Genomic DNA, 20,545 nt, shown 5'->3' with positions numbered 1-20,545 from the left:
CTGACCTCATGTGCCCTGTACTACAGATATCAATCCGCCCAGCACAACCTGATCTCATGTGTCCTGTACTACAGATATCAATCAGCAAAGTACAACCTGATCTCATGTGTCCTGTACTGCAGATATCAATCTGCCTAGCACAACCTGACCTCATGTGCCCTGTACTACAGATATCAATCCGATCAGCACAACCTGACCTCATGTACCCTGTACTACAGATATCAATCCGCCCAGCACAACCTGACCTCATGTGTCCTTTACTACAGATATCAATCAGCCCAGCACAACCTGACCTCATGTGTCCTTTACTACAGATATCAATCAGCCCAGCACAACCTGATCTCATGTGTCCTGTACTACAGATATTGTTACGGTTACCCTTAGTCTCGCTGAGAGATGGACCGCTTAGTAGCCTGGATCCCTATTGCTAAAGAGGGGAGAAGCTGCTTTCCATAGTATTCTATATGAGTCTCGCAAATATAGAATAATCTCCCTTAGCTGCAGTACAGCTAGGATACCCTTCTGCCCACAAAAACGAGTCAACGCTGCGATTGAGGGTCAAAACAAGAACTCAGGACTGGGATGCCCAGCCTGCTTTTTATTAAGGTTACATGCACACAGGGCACTCCCAGGGGGAGAGGGGGGGAAGCACAAAATCCCCCATCACACATTTAGATAGAGAGCACTGTCCTTTGACAGGCCACAATAGGATTACAGTACTTAAGATAACAAGTTTACAAGTTCATCTTATCAATTAGCAGTCTGGCTCCAGAGGTGATTAGACAATAGTTTCTAAAAGCTGAAAAAAAAGAGTTAACTCTTTATGAAATGAAACTTGTTATGGTTTTCTTGGAGCCCTTCTTAGGCGCTGGCTTGCTGGTTCAGGCATTGCTGCTGGGAAATAAGCTTTTCACAACAAAATAACTAATGCTTCTGTAACATTGCTCCCTTTCTGTGGAACACTCTGGCAGACACGGTCTGACCCCTTTTCGGGGCAGACTAAGGCTGTCCAGACCGCTGGTTATGCGGGGCTGAGGTCGGTTTGTCTGGACAACCCGTCGGCGTTGCCATTCTGTTTCCCAGGTCTGTAAGTAATGGTGAAATTGAAGGTTTGCAACGATAAGCTCCAACGTAATAGCCTGCCGTTATCTCCAGAGACCCGGTTCAGCCACACCAACGGGTTATGGTCGGTGACCAGAGTGAACTCCTGACCATATAAATAGGGAGTCAATTTCTTTAATGCCCACACCAAAGCCAAACACTCCTTTTCGACCGCTGCATAGCTGACTTCGCGGGGCAGGAGCTTCCGGCTGATGTAGGCAACTGGATGCTCCCCTCCATCTTCGCCTACTTGGCTGAGGACGGCTCCCAGCCCGAACATGGAAGCATCGGTATGGACGATAAAACGTTTGTTAAGGGCTGGGGCCGCCAAGACAGGAGCGTTAATTAGAGCATTTTTGAGAGCCTGGAAAGCCGTTTCACAGTGGGGAGACCACAGGACCTGTCGAGGTAAGTTCTTCTTGGTCAAGTCAGTCAGGGGTTTGGCAAGTGTGCTGTAGTCTGGTACGAACCGTCTATAGTACCCTGCCGTGCCCAGGAAGGCTAGGACCTGAGTCTTAGTGATGGGGGTGGGCCAATTGGCGACAGCTTCTATTTTGGCCGGCTCTGGTCGCTGCTTTCCACACCCCACCCGGTGACCCAGGTACTGTACCTCGGCCATACCAAAGTGGCATTTTTCTGGCTTCAGAGTCAGGCCAGCAGCCCGGATCTGATCCAGAACCATTCCCACATGAGCTAAGTGGTCCTCCCAGGACTCACTGTGGATCGCTATGTCGTCCAGGTAGGCGCAAGCAAAACTCTGGAAGCCATCCAGGAGCCTATCCACCAAGCGCTGGAATGTAGCTGGGGCATTCTTCATCCCAAACGGCATTACCCTAAACTGATATAAGCCGAATGGGGTGACGAATGCCGACTTGGGGATAGCCTCCGGGGCCAGGGGAATCTGCCAGTAACCTTTGCAGAGGTCAATAGTGGTCAGGTAATTTCCCCTGGCTATACGATCGAGTAGCTCGTCTACCCTGGGCATAGGGTAAGCGTCCGTCACGGTATTTTCATTGAGCCTCCGATAGTCTACGCAGAACCGGGTGGTCCCATCTTTCTTGGGCACCAAGACAACTGGGGAGGCCCAGGGACTATCGGAGGGCTCAATTACCCTGAGCTGGAGCATCTCATCGATCTCCTTCTTCATTCCTGTCCTAACTGCTTCAGGGATTCGGTACGGAGCCTGGCGCAAGGGAGCTTGTCCCGGAGTATCTACCTGGTGGGTGGTTAAAGTAGTGTACCCTGGCTTCGGGGAGAAGGTGAGGTGTTTGGACTGGAGGAGTTGGTTGAGCTGCTCCCTTTCAGTGGGGCTAAGTCGGTCCCCTATCTGAACCTGAGCCACTATACCTGTGGGGAGGCTCTTTTCTAATAGGTCTGGAATGGGTAAACTGTCGGGGTCTTCCTGAGGGGAACAACATATGGCCGTCACGTTCTCTGGTCGCTCAAAATATTCCTTGAGCATGTTTACATGGAATGTCTTTCTAAGATTGTTGTCGTGGCAGCTAGCTATCACATAAGTGGTGTCTCCCCTTTTCTCTACGATCTGGTAGGGACCCTGCCAGGACGCCTGCAATTTGTCTGTCTTCACCGGCTTAAGTACTAACACCTTTTGTCCTATGGTGAAGATTCTCTTTCGGGCCCCCCGATCGTACCATACTTTCTGTCTTCTCTGGGCCAACTGGAGATTAGCCCGCACGGATTTGGCTAATTGCTCCATTCGGTCCCTGAGTTCCAGCACGTATGGCACAATTGGGACACCGTCAGCCTCCATCTCTCCCTCCCAGTGCTCCCGGATCAGGTTTAGGGGTCCCCGTACCTTTCTTCCGTAGAGCAACTCGAAGGGAGAGAACCCTGTCGTTTCCTGGGGCACCTCCCGATAAGCAAATAGGAGGTGCGGCAGGAAGCGTTCCCAGTCTCGGTATTCCTGAGTGAACGTCTTGAGCATTTGCTTGAGGGTCCCATTGAACCTCTCACACAGCCCGTTTGTCTGGGGGTGGTATGGGGAGCTTAGGAGGGACTTAATTTTGCAAACCTGCCAGAGTTGTTGGGTCAATTCAGCCGTAAATTGGGTGCCTCGGTCGGATAGGATTTCTTTTGGAAATCCTACCCGGGAGAACACCTGTACTAGTGCATTCGCTACCGTATCCGCTTGTATGTTGGATAGGGCGACAGCCTCTGGGTACCTGGTAGCGTAGTCCACTACGGTAAGAATGTATCGCTTACCGGAGGGACTAGGGGTAGCCAGTGGTCCCACTAGGTCAATAGCAACCCGGCTGAAGGGTTCCTCTACAATGGGCATATTTACTAGCTGGGCTTTAGGGTGATCGCCTCGCCTTCCTACTCGTTGACACACATCGCAGGTGTTACAGTAAGTTCTAACGTCAGCGTGCACCCCTGGCCAAAAGAACGTGTGAGTAATGCGGTGTAGGGTACGGGTAACGGCTAGGTGGCCTGCTAAGGGGATGTCGTGGCCTATTTTGAGGATTTCTTGACGGTATTTGTGGGGCACTACCAGCTGTCGCCTACGCTGTCCCCTTTTCTCTGTCCAGCGGTATAGTTTCCCTTTTTCCCATAAGAATGTTTCGTTATCTGCCCCGCCCCCTCCGGTCTCTGCTCGTTCCCGGTACTTTTGTAAGGTCGGGTCAGTCTTAGACTCTGCCTCGAAAGCATCTGGGGTGTCCCAGGGTATGGGGCCTAACCTGTCAGGCAAGGTCGGGGTAGGTCTTACCTGTGTCTCCCGCACTGGTGAAAGCTCTCGCTCCGTCCGGGCTTGGGCCCACGTAGTCACTGGGTCCGCCTCGTTGTTGCATACTGGAGCATAGGCAGAAGTCATGGGGCCCAAATCGTTGCCCAGTAGTACTTCGGCAGGTAAATTATCCATTAGGCCCACGTTCACAGCCCCCTTTCCCGCTCCCCAATCAAGATGCACTTTAGCTGTTGGAATTTTGTACACATCCCCCCCCGCCACTCTAACGGCCACAGTCTGTCCGGATCGCTTGTGCTCTGGCACCAAATGACTCTGTACCAGCGTGATAGTAGCCCCTGTGTCTCGCAATCCCTCGGTAGATCGCCCCTCGAGCCATACCCTCTGCCGATGGTGCTGGCGGTTATCTGAGGCAGCATATACAGGGTCTGCCTCGTGAAGCGGCCCCACATATCCCTCCATAGGGGCCTCTTGGTTAACACAGAGGGCCCGGGCCGGACGATAGGACCCAGAGGGGTCATTGTAATTCCTGGGTGTCTGGTGCGTATTAAGGGGGCAGCTAGCCATGAAATGCCCTGGTTGCTTGCATCGGTGGCAAGTCGGTCTGGGACGCTCAGAGCTGTTATTGGGTGGTCCTGAGTGTCGGACGGGCCCTGTGGGCACCGGGGCTCGGAATTCAGCACGAGGGGGTGCACGGTAAACCTCTCTGGGTTCGACCCGTGCTGGAGCTCGGTAGTTCATGGGTTCGTGAAGACGGGAGTCATAATGTTCATCGGCCAATTTGGCTGCTTCTTCTAAGGTAGAAGGCCGCCTGTCTCGCAGCCATTCCTTCCCTTGCTGTTCCATGGTATTATAAAAATGTTCTAAGAGAAACAATTGTAAAATTTCCTCCCCAGTCACCGCTTTACTTCCGCTCAGCCAGTGATTTGCCGCTCTCCGCATTCGGTGCGCCCATTCCATATGGGTATCGTTAGGCTTCTTTTCCGTGCCCCGAAACTGTCGGCGATACGTGTCCGGAGTTACAGCGTACCGTCGCAACAGTGTCTCCTTAACTAGCTCATACTGTGTCACTTCCTCAGCACCCAGAGTACGAAAGGCTTCCAGGGCTCGCCCGGATAGTTTCCCAGACAATATTGTGGGCCACTCTCTGTTGGGAATCTGGTGCAGGGCACATTGCCTTTCGAAGTCCGCCAAATATTCATCAATCCCTGTCTCGCTCTCTAGGAAGGGTCGAAATGCCGCATAGGGTATCTTGGGCCTCCCAGCATTTTCGACAGGGATGATTACCTGCGGGGCTTCAGCATTGCGGTGTGCGTTCGCTAGGTTGAGTTCGTGGGCTCGAGTCTCTCGTATATCCTCGTCCGCCTCCGCCATCAACTGCTGTACCAATTCCATGGAGGGGTTCGGCCCGTATAATGAGAGCCTTTCCCGAACAATCCTGTTTTTTTCGTCACTAATCGTGGTCGGTGTTTCCGCCATTGTGAAGCTCTGATCCAGTTCGGTCAATTCTGCGATCAGCTCTCTCCTCGGCCGGTTGCTGGCGTACCCCCCTCTGCTTTCAAGTAAATCCTTTAGGGTTGTACGCTTCAATTTTTCGTAAGCGCTCTCCATCCGTTCTGTACCTCTCCTAGGAAATCCAGGAAAATCCCGCCGCTGCCGCCAAATGTTACGGTTACCCTTAGTCTCGCTGAGAGATGGACCGCTTAGTAGCCTGGATCCCTATTGCTAAAGAGGGGAGAAGCTGCTTTCCATAGTATTCTATATGAGTCTCGCAAATATAGAATAATCTCCCTTAGCTGCAGTACAGCTAGGATACCCTTCTGCCCACAAAAACGTGTCAACGCTGCGATTGAGGGTCAAAACAAGAACTCAGGACTGGGATGCCCAGCCTGCTTTTTATTAAGGTTACATGCACACAGGGCACTCCCAGGGGGAGAGGGGGGGAAGCACAAAATCCCCCATCACACATTTAGATAGAGAGCACTGTCCTTTGACAGGCCACAATAGGATTACAGTACTTAAGATAACAAGTTTACAAGTTCATCTTATCAATTAGCAGTCTGGCTCCAGAGGTGATTAGACAATAGTTTCTAAAAGCTGAAAAAAAAGAGTTAACTCTTTATGAAATGAAACTTGTTATGGTTTTCTTGGAGCCCTTCTTAGGCGCTGGCTTGCTGGTTCAGGCATTGCTGCTGGGAAATAAGCTTTTCACAACAAAATAACTAATGCTTCTGTAACAGATATCAATCCGCCCAGTACAACGTGATCTCATGTGTCCTGTACTACAGATATCAATAAGCAAAGCACAACCTGACCTCATGTGCCCTGTACTGCAGATATCAATCTGCCCAGCACAACCTGATCTCATGTGCCCTGTACTACAGTTATCAATCAGCCCAGCACAACCTGACCTCATGTGCCCTGTACTGCAGATATCAATCAGCCCAGCACAACCTGACCTCATGTGCCCTGTACTACAGATATCAATCAGCTTGGCACAACCTGACGTCATGTGCCCTGTGCTGCAGATATCAAACAGTCCAGCACAACGTGACCTCATGTACCCTGTACTACAGATATCAATCAGCCCAGCACAACCTGACCTCATGTGCCCTGTACTACAGATATCAATCAGCTCGGCACAACCTGACCTCATGTACCCTGTACTACAGATATCAATCAGCCCAGCACAACCTGACCTCATGTGCCCTGTACTACAGATATCAATCAGCTCGGCACAACCTGACCTCATGTGCCCTGTACTACAGTTATCAATAAGCTCAGCACAACCTGACCTCATGTGCCCTGTACTACAGATATCAAACAGCCCAGCACATCCTGACCTCATGTGCCCTGTACTACAGATATCAATTAGCCCAGCACAACCTGATCTCATGTGCCCTGTACTACAGATATCAATCAGCCCAGTACAACCTGATCTCATGTGCCCTGTACTACAGATATCAATCAGCCCAGTACAACCTGACCTCATGTGTCCTGTACTGCAGATATCAATCAGCCCAGTACAACCTGACCTCATGTGCCCTGTACTGCAGATATCAATCAGCCCAGCACAACCTGACCTCATGTGCCCTGTACTACAGTTATCAATCAGCTCAGCACAACCTGACCTCATGTGCCCTGTACTACAGATATCAATCAACGCAGCACAACCTGACCTCATGTGCCCTGTACTACAGATATAAATCAGCCCAGCACAACCTGACCTCATGTGCCCTGTACTGCAGATATCAATCACCCCAGCACAACCTGATCTCTTGTGCCTATACTGCAGATATCAATCAGCCCAGCACAACCTTATCTCAAGTGCCCTGTACTACAGATATCAATCAGCCCAGCACAACCTGATCTCATGTGCCCTGTACTACAGATATCAATCAGCCCAGCACAACCTGACCTCATGTGCCCTGTACTACAGATATCAATCAGCCCAGCACAACCTGACCTCATGTGCCCTGTACTACAGATATCAATCAGCCCAGCACAACCTGACCTCATGTGCCCTGTACTACAGATATCAATCAGCCCAGCACAACCTAACCTCATGTGCCCTGTACTACAGATATCAATCAGCTTGGCACAACCTGACCTCATGTGCCCTGTATTACAGATATCAATCAGCCCAGCCCAACCTGACCTCATGTGCTCTGTACTACAGTTATAAATAAGCTCAGCACAACCTGACCTCATGTGCCCTGTACTGCAGATATCAATCAGCCCAGCACAACCTGATCTCATGTGTCCTGTACTATAGATATCAATCAGCCCAGCACAACCTGACCTCATGTGCCCTGTACTACAGATATCAATCAGCCCAGCACAACCTGACCTCATGTGCCCTGTACTACAGATATCAATCAGCCCAGCACAACCTAACCTCATGTGCCCTGTGTTACGGTTACCCTTAGTCTCGCTGAGAGATGGACCGCTTAGTAGCCTGGATCCCTATTGCTAAAGAGGGGAGAAGCTGCTTTCCATAGTATTCTATATGAGTCTCGCAAATATAGAATAATCTCCCTTAGCTGCAGTACAGCTAGGATACCCTTCTGCCCACAAAAACGAGTCAACGCTGCGATTGAGGGTCAAAACAAGAACTCAGGACTGGGATGCCCAGCCTGCTTTTTATTAAGGTTACATGCACACAGGGCACTCCCAGGGGGAGAGGGGGGGAAGCACAAAATCCCCCATCACACATTTAGATAGAGAGCACTGTCCTTTGACAGGCCACAATAGGATTACAGTACTTAAGATAACAAGTTTACAAGTTCATCTTATCAATTAGCAGTCTGGCTCCAGAGGTGATTAGACAATAGTTTCTAAAAGCTGAAAAAAAAAGAGTTAACTCTTTATGAAATGAAACTTGTTACGGTTTTCTTGGAGCCCTTCTTAGGCGCTGGCTTGCTGGTTCAGGCATTGCTGCTGGGAAATAAGCTCTTCACAACAAAATAACTAATGCTTCTGTAACATTGCTCCCTTTCTGTGGAACACTCTGGCAGACACGGTCTGACCCCTTTTCGGGGCAGACTAAGGCTGTCCAGACCGCTGGTTATGCAGGGCTGAGGTCGGTATGTCTGGACAACCCGTCGGCGTTGCCATTCTGTTTCCCAGGTCTGTAAGTAATGGTGAAATTGAAGGTTTGCAACGATAAGCTCCAACGTAATAGCCTGCCGTTATCTCCAGAGACCCGGTTGAGCCACACCAACGGGTTATGGTCGGTGACCAGAGTGAACTCCTGACCATATAAATAGGGAGTCAATTTCTTTAATGCCCACACCAAAGCCAAACACTCCTTTTCGACCGCTGCATAGCTGACTTCGCGGGGCAGGAGCTTCCGGCTGATGTAGGCAACTGGATGCTCCCCTCCATCTTCGCCTACTTGGCTGAGGACGGCTCCCAGCCCGAACATGGAAGCATCTGTATGGACGATAAAACGTTTGTTAAGGGCTGGGGCCGCCAAGACAGGAGCGTTAATTAGAGCATTTTTGAGAGCCTGGAAAGCCGTTTCACAGTGGGGAGACCACAGGACCTGTCGAGGTAAGTTCTTCTTGGTCAAGTCAGTCAGGGGTTTGGCAAGTGTGCTGTAGTCTGGTACGAACCGTCTATAGTACCCTGCCGTGCCCAGGAAGGCTAGGACCTGAGTCTTAGTGATGGGGGTGGGCCAATTGGCGACAGCTTCTATTTTGGCCGGCTCTGGTCGCTGCTTTCCACACCCCACCCGGTGACCCAGGTACTGTACCTCGGCCATCCCAAAGTGGCATTTTTCTGGCTTCAGAGTCAGGCCAGCAGCCCGGATCTGATCCAGAACCATTCCCACATGAGCTAAGTGGTCCTCCCAGGACTCACTGTGGATCGCTATGTCGTCCAGGTAGGCGCAAGCAAAACTCTGGAAGCCATCCAGGAGCCTATCCACCAAGCGCTGGAATGTAGCTGGGGCATTCTTCATCCCAAACGGCATTACCCTAAACTGATATAAGCCGAATGGGGTGACGAATGCCGACTTGGGGATAGCCTCCGGGGCCAGGGGAATCTGCCAGTAACCTTTGCAGAGGTCAATAGTGGTCAGGTAATTTCCCCTGGCTATACGATCGAGTAGCTCGTCTACCCTGGGCATAGGGTAAGCGTCCGTCACGGTATTTTCATTGAGCCTCCGATAGTCTACGCAGAACCGGGTGGTCCCATCTTTCTTGGGCACCAAGACAACTGGGGAGGCCCAGGGACTATCGGAGGGCTCAATTACCCTGAGCTGGAGCATCTCATCGATCTCCTTCTTCATTCCTGTCCTAACTGCTTCGGGGATTCGGTACGGAGCCTGGCGCAAGGGAGCTTGTCCCGGAGTATCTACCTGGTGGGTGGTTAAAGTAGTGTACCCTGGCTTCGGGGAGAAGGTGAGGTGTTTGGACTGGAGGAGTTGGTTGAGCTGCTCCCTTTCAGTGGGGCTAAGTCGGTCCCCTATCTGAACCTGCGCCACTATACCTGTGGGGAGGCTCTTTTCTAATAGGTCTGGAATAGGTAAACTGTCGGGGTCTTCCTGAGGGGAACAACATACGGCCGTCACGTTCTCTGGTCGCTCAAAATATTCCTTGAGCATGTTTACATGGAATGTCTTTCTAAGATTGTTGTCGTGGCAGCTAGCTATCACATAAGTGGTGTCTCCCCTTTTCTCTACGATCTGGTAGGGACCCTGCCAGGACGCCTGCAATTTGTCTGTCTTCACCGGCTTAAGTACTAACACCTTTTGTCCTATGGTGAAGATTCTCTTTCGGGCCCCCCGATCGTACCATACTTTCTGTCTTCTCTGGGCCAACTGGAGATTAGCCCGCACGGATTTGGCTAATTGCTCCATTCGGTCCCTGAGTTCCAGCACGTATGGCACAATTGGGACACCGTCAGCCTCCATCTCTCCCTCCCAGTGCTCCCGGATCAGGTTTAGGGGTCCCCGTACCTTTCTTCCGTAGAGCAACTCGAAGGGAGAGAACCCTGTCGTTTCCTGGGGCACCTCCCGATAAGCAAATAGGAGGTGCGGCAGGAAGCGTTCCCAGTCTCGGTATTCCTGAGTGAACGTCTTGAGCATTTGCTTGAGGGTCCCATTGAACCTCTCACACAGCCCGTTCGTCTGGGGGTGGTATGGGGAGCTTAGGAGGGACTTAATTTTGCAAACCTGCCAGAGTTGTTGGGTCAATTCAGCCGTAAATTGGGTGCCTCGGTCGGATAGGATTTCTTTTGGAAATCCTACCCGGGAGAACACCTGTACTAGTGCATTCGCTACCGTATCCGCTTGTATGTTGGATAGGGCGACAGCCTCTGGGTACCTGGTAGCGTAGTCCACTACGGTAAGAATGTATCGCTTACCGGAGGGACTAGGGGTAGCCAGTGGTCCCACTAGGTCAATAGCAACCCGGCTGAAGGGTTCCTCTACAATGGGCATATTTACTAGCTGGGCTTTAGGGTGATCGCCTCGCCTTCCTACTCGTTGACACACATCGCAGGTGTTACAGTAAGTTCTAACGTCAGCGTGCACCCCTGGCCAAAAGAACGTGTGAGTAATGCGGTGTAGGGTACGGGTAACGGCTAGGTGGCCTGCTAAGGGGATGTCGTGGCCTATTTTGAGGATTTCTTGACGGTATTTGTGGGGCACTACCAGCTGTCGCCTACGCTGTCCCCTTTTCTCTGTCCAGCGGTATAGTTTCCTTTTTTCCCATAAGAATGTTTCGTTATCTGCCCCGCCCCCTCCGGTCTCTGCTCGTTCCCGGTACTTTTGTAAGGTCGGGTCAGTCTTAGACTCTGCCTCGAAAGCATCTGGGGTGTCCCAGGGTATGGGGCCTAACCTGTCAGGCAAGGTCGGGGTAGGTCTTACCTGTGTCTCCCGCACTGGTGAAAGCTCTCGCTCCGTCCGGGCTTGGGCCCTTGTAGTCACTGGGTCCGCCTCGTTGTTGCATACTGGAGCATAGGCAGAAGTCATGGGGCCCAAATCGTTGCCCAGTAGTACTTCGGCAGGTAAATTATCCATTAGGCCCACGTTCACAGCCCCCTTTCCCGCTCCCCAATCAAGATGCACTTTAGCTGTTGGAATTTTGTACACATCCCCCCCCGCCACTCTAACGGCCACAGTCTGTCCAGATCGCTTGTGCTCTGGCACCAAATGACTCTGTACCAGCGTGATAGTAGCCCCTGTGTCTCGCAATCCCTCGGTAGATCGCCCCTCGAGCCATACCCTCTGCCGATGGTGCTGGCGGTTATCTGAGGCAGCATATACAGGGTCTGCCTCGTGAAGCGGCCCCACATATCCCTCCATAGGGGCCTCTTGGTTAACACAGAGGGCCCGGGCCGGACGATAGGACCCAGAGGGGTAATTGTAATTCCTGGGTGTCTGGTGCGTATTAAGGGGGCAGCTAGCCATGAAATGCCCTGGTTGCTTGCATCGGTGGCAAGTCGGTCTGGGACGCTCAGAGCTGTTATTGGGTGGTCCTGAGTGTCGGACGGGCCCTGTGGGCACCGGGGCTCGGAATTCAGCACGAGGGGGTGCACGGTAAACCTCTCTGGGTTCGACCCGTGCTGGAGCTCGGTAGTTCATGGGTTCGTGAAGACGGGAGTCATAATGTTCATCGGCCAATTTGGCTGCTTCTTCTAAGGTAGAAGGCCGCCTGTCTCGCAGCCATTCCTTCCCTTGCTGTTCCATGCCATTATAAAAATGTTCTAAGAGAAACAATTGTAAAATTTCCTCCCCAGTCACCGCTTTACTTCCGCTCAGCCAGTGATTTGCCGCTCTCCGCATTCGGTGCGCCAATTCCATATGGGTATCGTTAGGCTTCTTTTCCGTGCCCCGAAACTGTCGGCGATACGTGTCCGGAGTTACAGCGTACCGTCGCAACAGTGTCTCCTTAACTAGCTCATACTGTGTCACTTCCTCAGCACCCAGAGTACGAAAGGCTTCCAGGGCTCGCCCGGATAGTTTCCCAGACAATATCGTGGGCCACTCTCTGTTGGGAATCTGGTGCAGGGCACATTGCCTTTCGAAGTCCGCCAAATATTCATCAATCCCTGTCTCGGTCTCTAGGAAGGGTCGAAATGCCGCATAGGGTATCTTGGGCCTCCCAGCATTTTCGACAGGGATGATTACCTGCGGGGCTTCAGCATTGCGGTGTGCGTTCGCTAGGTTGAGTTCGTGGGCTCGAGTCTCTCGTATATCCTCGTCCGCCTCCGCCATCAACTGCTGTACCAATTCCATGGAGGGGTTCGGCCCGTATAATGAGAGCCTTTCCCGAACAATCCTGGTTTTTTCGTCACTAATCGTGGTCGGTGTTTCCGCCATTGTGAAGCTCTGATCCAGTTCGGTCAATTCTGCGATCAGCTCTCTCCTCGGCCGGTTGCTGGCGTACCCCCCTCTGCTTTCAAGTAAATCCTTTAGGGTTGTACGCTTCAATTTTTCGTAAGCGCTCTCCATCCGTTCTGTACCTCTCCTAGGAAATCCAGGAAAATCCCGCCGCTGCCGCCAAATGTTACGGTTACCCTTAGTCTCGCTGAGAGATGGACCGCTTAGTAGCCTGGATCCCTATTGCTAAAGAGGGGAGAAGCTGCTTTCCATAGTATTCTATATGAGTCTCGCAAATATAGAATAATCTCCCTTAGCTGCAGTACAGCTAGGATACCCTTCTGCCCACAAAAACGAGTCAACGCTGCGATTGAGGGTCAAAACAAGAACTCAGGACTGGGATGCCCAGCCTGCTTTTTATTAAGGTTACATGCACACAGGGCACTCCCAGGGGGAGAGGGGGGGAAGCACAAAATCCCCCATCACACATTTAGATAGAGAGCACTGTCCTTTGACAGGCCACAATAGGATTACAGTACTTAAGATAACAAGTTTACAAGTTCATCTTATCAATTAGCAGTCTGGCTCCAGAGGTGATTAGACAATAGTTTCTAAAAGCTGAAAAAAAAAGAGTTAACTCTTTATGAAATGAAACTTGTTACGGTTTTCTTGGAGCCCTTCTTAGGCGCTGGCTTGCTGGTTCAGGCATTGCTGCTGGGAAATAAGCTCTTCACAACAAAATAACTAATGCTTCTGTAACACCCTGTACTACAGATATCAATCAGCTTGGCACAACCTGACCTCATGTGCCCTGTATTACAGATATCAATCAGCCCAGCCCAACCTGACCTCATGTGCTCTGTACTACAGTTATAAATAAGCTCAGGACAACCTGACCTCATGTGCCCTGTACTGCAGATATCAATCAGCCCAGCACAACCTGATCTCATGTGTCCTGTACTATAGATATCAATCAGCCCAGTAAAACCTGACCTCATGTGTCCTGTACTACAGATATCAATCAGCCCAGCACAACCTGATCTCATGTGCCCTGTACTGCAGATATCAATCAGCCCAGCACAACCTGATCTCATGTGTCCTGTACTACAGATATCAATCAGCCCAGCACAACCTGATCTCATGTGCCCTGTACTGCAGATATCAATCAGCCCAGTACAACCTGACCTCATGTGCCCTGTACTGCAGATATCAATCAGCCCAGCACAACCTGATCTCATGTGTCCTGTACTATAGATATCAATCAGCCCAGTAAAACCTGACCTCATGTGTCCTGTACTACAGATATCAATCGGCCCAGCACAAACTGATCTCATGTGTCCTGTACTAAAGATATCAATCAGCCCAGTACAACCTGACCTCATGTGTCCTGTACTACAGATATCAATCAGCCCAGCACAACCTGACCTCATGTGCCCTGTACTACAGATATCAATCCGATCAGCACAACCTGACCTCATGTGCCCTGTACTACAGATATCAATCAGCCCAGCACAACCTGACCTCATGTGCCCTGTACTACAGATATCAATCCGATCAGCACAACCTGACCTCATGTGCCCTGTACTACAGATATCAATCCGATCAGCACAACCTGACCTCATGTGCCCTGTACTACAGATATCAATCCAATCAGCACAACCTGACCTCATGTGCCCTGTACTACAGATATCAATCAGCCCAGCACAACCTGACCTCATGTGCCCTGTACTACAGATATCAATCAGCCCAGTACAACCTGACCTCATGTGCCCTGTACTACAGATATCAATTAGCCCAGCACAACCTGACCACATGTGCCTTGTTCTACAGATATCAATCAGCCCAGCACAACCTGACCTCATGTGCCCTGTACTACAGATATCAATCAGCCCAGCACATCCTGACCTCATGTGCCCTGTACTACAGATATCAATCCGCCCAGCACAACCTGATCTCATGTGCCCTGTACTGCAGATATCAATCAGCCCAGCACAACCTGATCTCATGTGTCCTGTACTACAGATATCAATCAGCCCAGCACAACCTGATCTCATGTGCCCTGTACTGCAGATATCAATCAGCCCAGTACAACCTGACCTCATGTGCCCTGTACTGCAGATATCAATCAGCCCAGCACAACCTGATCTCATGTGTCCTGTACTATAGATATCAATCAGCCCAGTAAAACCTGACCTCATGTGTCCTGTACTACAGATATCAATCAGCCCAGCACAAACTGATCTCATGTGTCCTGTACTAAAGATATCAATCAGCCCAGTACAACCTGACCTCATGTGTCCTGTACTACAGATATCAATCAGCCCAGCACAACCTGACCTCATGTGCCCTGTACTACAGATATCAATCCGATCAGCACAACCTGACCTCATGTGCCCTGTACTACAGATATCAATCAGCCCAGCACAACCTGACATCATGTGCCCTGTACTACAGATATCAATCCGATCAGCACAACCTGACCTCATGTGCCCTGTACTACAGATATCAATCCGATCAGCACAACCTGACCTCATGTGCCCTGTACTACAGATATCAATCCGATCAGCACAACCTGACCTCATGTGCCCTGTACTACAGATATCAATCAGCCCAGCACAACCTGACCTCATGTGCCCTGTACTACAGATATCAATCAGCCCAGTACAACCTGACCTCATGTGCCGTGTACTACAGATATCAATCAGCCCAGCACAACCTGACCACATGTGCCTTGTACTACAGATATCAATCAGCCCAGCACAACCTGACCTCATGTGCCCTGTACTACAGATATCAATCCGATCAGCACAACCTGACCTCATGTGCCCTGTACTGCAGATATCAATCAGCTCAGCACAACCTGACCTCGTGTACCCTGTATTACAGATATCAATCAGACCATCACAACCTGACCTCATGTGCCCTGTACTACAGATATCAATAAGCTAAGCACAACCTGACCTCATGTGCCCTGTACTACAGATATCAATCAGCTCGGCACAACCTGATCTCATGTGTCCTGTATTACAGATATCAATCAGCCCAGAGAGGCTGTGTGTGTGTGCGTGAGAGAGGCTGTGTGTGTGTGCGTGAGATAGAGAGGTTGTGTGTGTGTGTGTGTGTGTGTGAGATAGAGAGAGGATGTGTGTGTGTGTGAGATAGAGAGGCTGTGTGTGTGTGCGTGAGATAGAGAGAGGCTGTGTGTGTGCGTGAGATAGAGAGGTTGTGTGTGTGTGTGTGAGATAGAGAGAGGAAGTGTGTGAGTGCGTGAGATAGAGAGAGGCTGTGTGTGTGTGCGTGAGATAGAGAGAGGCTGTGTGTGTGTGTGTGTGAGATAGAGAGAGGATGTGGGTGTGGGTGTGTGAGATAGAGAGAGGATGTGTGTGTGTGAGATAGAGAGAGGCTGTGTGTGTGTGTGTGTGTGTGTGTGAGATAGAGAGAGGCTGTGTGTGTGTGTGTGTGTGTGTGTGTGTATGAGATAGAGAGAGGATGTGTGTGTGTGTGTGTGAGATAGAGAGAGGCTGTGTGTGTGTGCGTGAGATAGAGAGAGGCTGTGTGTGTGTGCGTGAGATAGAGAGAGGATGTGTGTGTGTGTGTGAGATAGAGAGAGGATGTGTGTGTGTGTGTGAGATAGAGAGGCTGTGTGTGTGTGCTTGAGATAGAGAGAGGCTGTGTGTGTGCGTGAGATAGAGAGGTTGTGTGTGTGTGTGTGTGTGAGATGGAGAGAGGATGTGTGTGTGTGTGCGTGAGAGAGAGAGGATGTGTGTGTGTGCATGAGAGAGAGAGGATTTGTGTGTGTTCGTGAGAGAGAGAGAGGATGTGTGTGTGTGTGAGATAGGGAGAGGATGTGTGTGTGTGCGTGAGAGAGAGAGGATGTGTGTGTGTGAGATAGGGAGAGGATGTGTGTGTGTTCGTGAGATAGAGAGAGGATGTGTGTGTGTGTGTGAGAGATAGAGAGAGGATGTGTGTGTGTTCGTGAGATAGAGAGAGGATGTGTGTGTGTGCATGACATAGAGAGAGGATGTGTGCGTGTGCGTGAGAGAGAGGATGTGTGTGTGTGAGATAAAGAGAGAATGTGTGTGTGTGCGTGAGATAGAGAGAGGATATGTGTGTGTGTGTGAGAGAGAGAGGCTGTGTGTGTGTGCGTGAGATAGAGAGAGGCTGTGTGTGTGTGTGTGTGTGTGTGAGAGATAGAGAGAGGATGTGAGTGTGTGTGTGAGATAGAGATAGGCTGTGTGTGTGTGTGCGTGAGATAGAGAGAGGCTGTGTGTGTGTGTGTGTGTGAGATAGAGAGAGGCTGTGTGTGTGTGTGTGTGTGAGATAGAGAGAGGATGTGTGAGTGTGTGTGAGATAGAGAGAGGATGTGTGTGTGTGCGTGAGATAGAGAGAGGATGTGTGTGTGTGTGTGTGTGTGTGCGTGATATAGAGAGAGGATGTGTGTGTGTGTGTGCGTGAGATAGAGAGAGGCTGTGTGTGTGTGTGTGTGTGCGTGAGATAGAGAGAGGCTGTGTGTGTGTGTGTGTGTGTGTGTGCGTGAGATAGAGAGGTTGTGTGTGTGTGTGTGTGCGTGAGATAGAGAGAGGATGTGTGTGTGTGCGTGAGAGAGAGAGGATGTGTGTGTGTGCATGAGAGAGAGAGGATTTGTGTGTGTGTGAGAGATAGAGATAGGCTGTGTGTGTGTGTGTGAGATAGAGAGAGGATGTGTGTGTGTGTGTGAGATAGAGAGAGGATGTGTGTGTGTGTGAGATAGAGAGAGGCTGTGTGTGTGTGTGAGATAGAGAGAGGATGTGTGTGTGTGTGAGATAGAGAGAGGATGTGTGTGTGTGAGATAGAGAGAGGATGTGTGTGTGTGTGTGTGTGAGATAGAGAGAGGCTGTGTGTGTGTGTGTGAGATAGAGAGAGGCTGTGTGTGTGTGTGTGTGAGATAGAGAGAGGCTGTGTGTGTGTGTGTGAGATAGAGAGAGGATGTGTGAGTGTGTGTGAGATAGAGAGAGGATGTGTGTGTGTGTGTGCGTGAGATAGAGAGAGGATGTGTGTGTGTGTGTGTGGGCGTGATATAGAGAGAGGATGTGTGTGTGTGTGTGCGTGAGATAGAGAGAGGCTGTGTGTGTGTGTGTGTGTGCGTGAGATAGAGAGAGGCTGTGTGTGTGTGTGTGTGTGCGTGAGATAGAGAGGTTGTGTGTGTGTGTGTGTGCGTGAGATAGAGAGAGGATGTGTGTGTGTGCGTGAGAGAGAGAGGATGTGTGTGTGTGCATGAGAGAGAGAGGATTTGTGTGTGTGTGAGAGATAGAGATAGGCTGTGTGTGTGTGTGTGAGATAGAGAGAGGATGTGTGTGTGTGTGTGAGATAGAGAGAGGATGTGTGTGTGTGTGAGATAGAGAGAGGCTGTGTGTGTGTGTGAGATAGAGAGAGGATGTGTGTGTGTGTGAGATAGAGAGAGGATGTGTGTGTGTGAGATAGAGAGAGGATGTGTGTGTGTGTGTGTGTGTGTGTGAGATAGAGAGAGGATGTGTGTGTGTGAGATAGAGAGAGGATGTGTGTGTGTGTGTGTGTGTGAGATAGAGAGAGGATGTTCGTGTGTGTGTGAGATAGAGAGAGGATGTGTGTGTGTGCGTGAGATAGAGAGAGGATGTGTGTGTGTGCGTGAGATAGAGAGAGGATGTGTGTGTGTGCGTGAGATAGAGAGAGGATGTGTGTGTGTGTGTGAGATAGAGAGAGGATATGTGTGTGTGTGTGTGTAAGATAGAGAGAGGATGTGTGTGTGTGTGTGTGTGTGTGCGTGTGTGAGATAGAGAGAGGATGTGTGAGTGTGTGTGAGATAGAGAGAGGATGTGTGTGTGTGCGTGAGAGAGAGAGGATGTTCGTGTGTGTGTGAGATAGAGAGAGGATGTGTGTGTGTGCGTGAGATAGAGAGAGGATGTGTGTGTGTGCGTGAGATAGAGAGAGGATGTGTGTGTGTGTGTGAGATAGAGAGAGGCTGTGTGTGTGTGCATGAGATAGAGAGAGGCTGTGTGTGTGTGCGTGAGATAGAGAGAGGATGTGTGTGTGTGCGTGAGATAGAGAGAGGATGTGTGTGTGCGTGTGCGAGAGAGAGAGGATGTGTGTGTGTGCGTGAGAGACAGAGGATGTTTGTGTGTGTGTGAGATAGAGAGAGAATGTGTGTGTGTGTGTGAGATAGAGAGAGGCTGTGTGTGTGTGTGTGAGATAGAGAGAGGCTGTGTGTGTGTGTGTGCGTGAGATAGAGAGAGGATGTGTGTGTGTGCGTGAGATAGAGAGAGGATGTGTGCGTGTGCGAGAGAGAGAGGATGTGTGTGTGTGCGTGAGAGAGAGAGGATGTTTGTGTGTGTGTGAGATAGAGAGAGGATGTGTGTGTGTGTGTGAGATAGAGAGAGGATGTGTGTGTGTGTGTGTGTGTGAGATAGAGAGAGGATGTGTGTGTGTGTGTGAGATAGAGAGAGGCTGTGTGTGTGCGTGAGATAGAGAGAGGATGTGTGTGTGTGTGTGTGAGAGATAGAGAGAGGCTGTGTGTGTGTGTGTGAGATAGAGAGAGGATGTGTGTATGTGTGTGAGATAGAGAGAGAATGTGTGTATATGCGTGAGATAGAGAGGATGTGTGTGTGTGTGAGATAGAGAGAGGCTGTGTGTGTGTGCGTGAGATAGAGAGGCTGTGTGTGTGTGTGTGAGATAGAGATAGGATGTGTGTGTGTGAGATAGAGAGAGGATGTGTGTGTGTGCGTGAGATAGAGAGAGGATGTGTGTGTGTGCGTGAGATAGAGAGAGGATGTGTGTGTGTGTGTGAGATAGAGAGAGGCTGTGTGTGTGTGCGTGAGATAGAGAGAGGATGTGTGTGTGTGTGTGAGATAGAGAGAGGATGTGTGTGTGTGCGTGAGATAGAGAGAGGATGTGTGTGTGTGTGTGAGATAGAGAGAGGCTGTGTGTGTGTGAGTGAGATAGAGAGAGGCTGTGTGTGTGTGTGAGATAGAGAGAGGATGTGAGTGTGTGTGAGATAGAGAGGTTGTGTGTGTGTGTGCGTGAGATAGAGAGAGGATGTGTGTGTGTGTGTAAGATAGAGAGAGGATGTGTGTGTGTGCGTGAGATAGAGAGAGGATGTGTGTGTGTGTGCGTGAGATAGAGAGAGGATGTGTGTGTGTGTGCGTGAGATAGAGAGAGGATGTGTGTGTGTGTGTGAGATAGAGAGAGGCTGTGTGTGTGTGAGTGAGATAGAGAGAGGCTGTGTGTGTGTGTGAGATAGAGAGAGGATGTGAGTGTGTGTGAGATAGAGAGGTTGTGTGTGTGTGTGAGATAGAGAGAGGATGTGTGTGTGTGTGAGATAGAGAGAGGATGTGTGTGTGTGCGTGAGATAGAGAGAGGATGTGTGTGTGTGTGAGATAGAGAGAGGATGTGTGTGTGTGTGAGATAGAGAGAGGATGTGTGTGTGTGTGAGATAGAGAGAGGATGTGTGTGTGTGCATGAGAGAGAGAGGATTTGTGTGTGTGTGAGAGATAGAGATAGGCTGTGTGTGTGTGTGTGAGATAGAGAGAGGATGTGTGTGTGTGTGTGAGATAGAGAGAGGATGTGTGTGTGTGTGAGATAGAGAGAGGATGTGTGTGTGTGTGAGATAGAGAGAGGATGTGTGTGTGTGCGTGAGATAGAGAGAGGATGTGTGTGTGTGTGTGTGTGTGTGTGAGATAGAGAGAGGCTGTGTGTGTGTGCATGAGATAGAGAGAGGCTGTGTGTGTGTGTGTGAGATAGAGAGAGGCTGTGTGTGTGTGCATGAGATAGAGAGAGGCTGTGTGTGTGTGTGTGAGATAGAGAGAGGATGTGTGTGTGTGTGAGATAGAGAGAGGATGTGTGTGTGTGTGAGATAGAGAGAGGATGTGTGTGTGTGTGTGAGATAGAGAGAGGATGTG

The 20,545-nt window shown here is 50.3% G+C and overlaps 1 protein-coding gene across 2 annotated transcripts in view; it reads right to left on the bottom strand.

The window, feature by feature from the left end:
• Positions 1-20,545, bottom strand: part of LOC128655839 (deleted in malignant brain tumors 1 protein) — a 788,593-nt gene that overhangs the window by 129,796 nt on the left and 638,252 nt on the right. The window lies entirely within an intron of this gene.

The sequence above is a fragment of the Bombina bombina genome, chromosome 4 (genome assembly GCF_027579735.1).
Source record: "Bombina bombina isolate aBomBom1 chromosome 4, aBomBom1.pri, whole genome shotgun sequence".
Classification (NCBI taxonomy): Eukaryota; Metazoa; Chordata; class Amphibia; order Anura; family Bombinatoridae; genus Bombina; species Bombina bombina.
The sequence above is the reverse complement of the archived record's forward strand: the minus strand, read 5'-3'. Positions and strand labels throughout refer to the sequence as shown.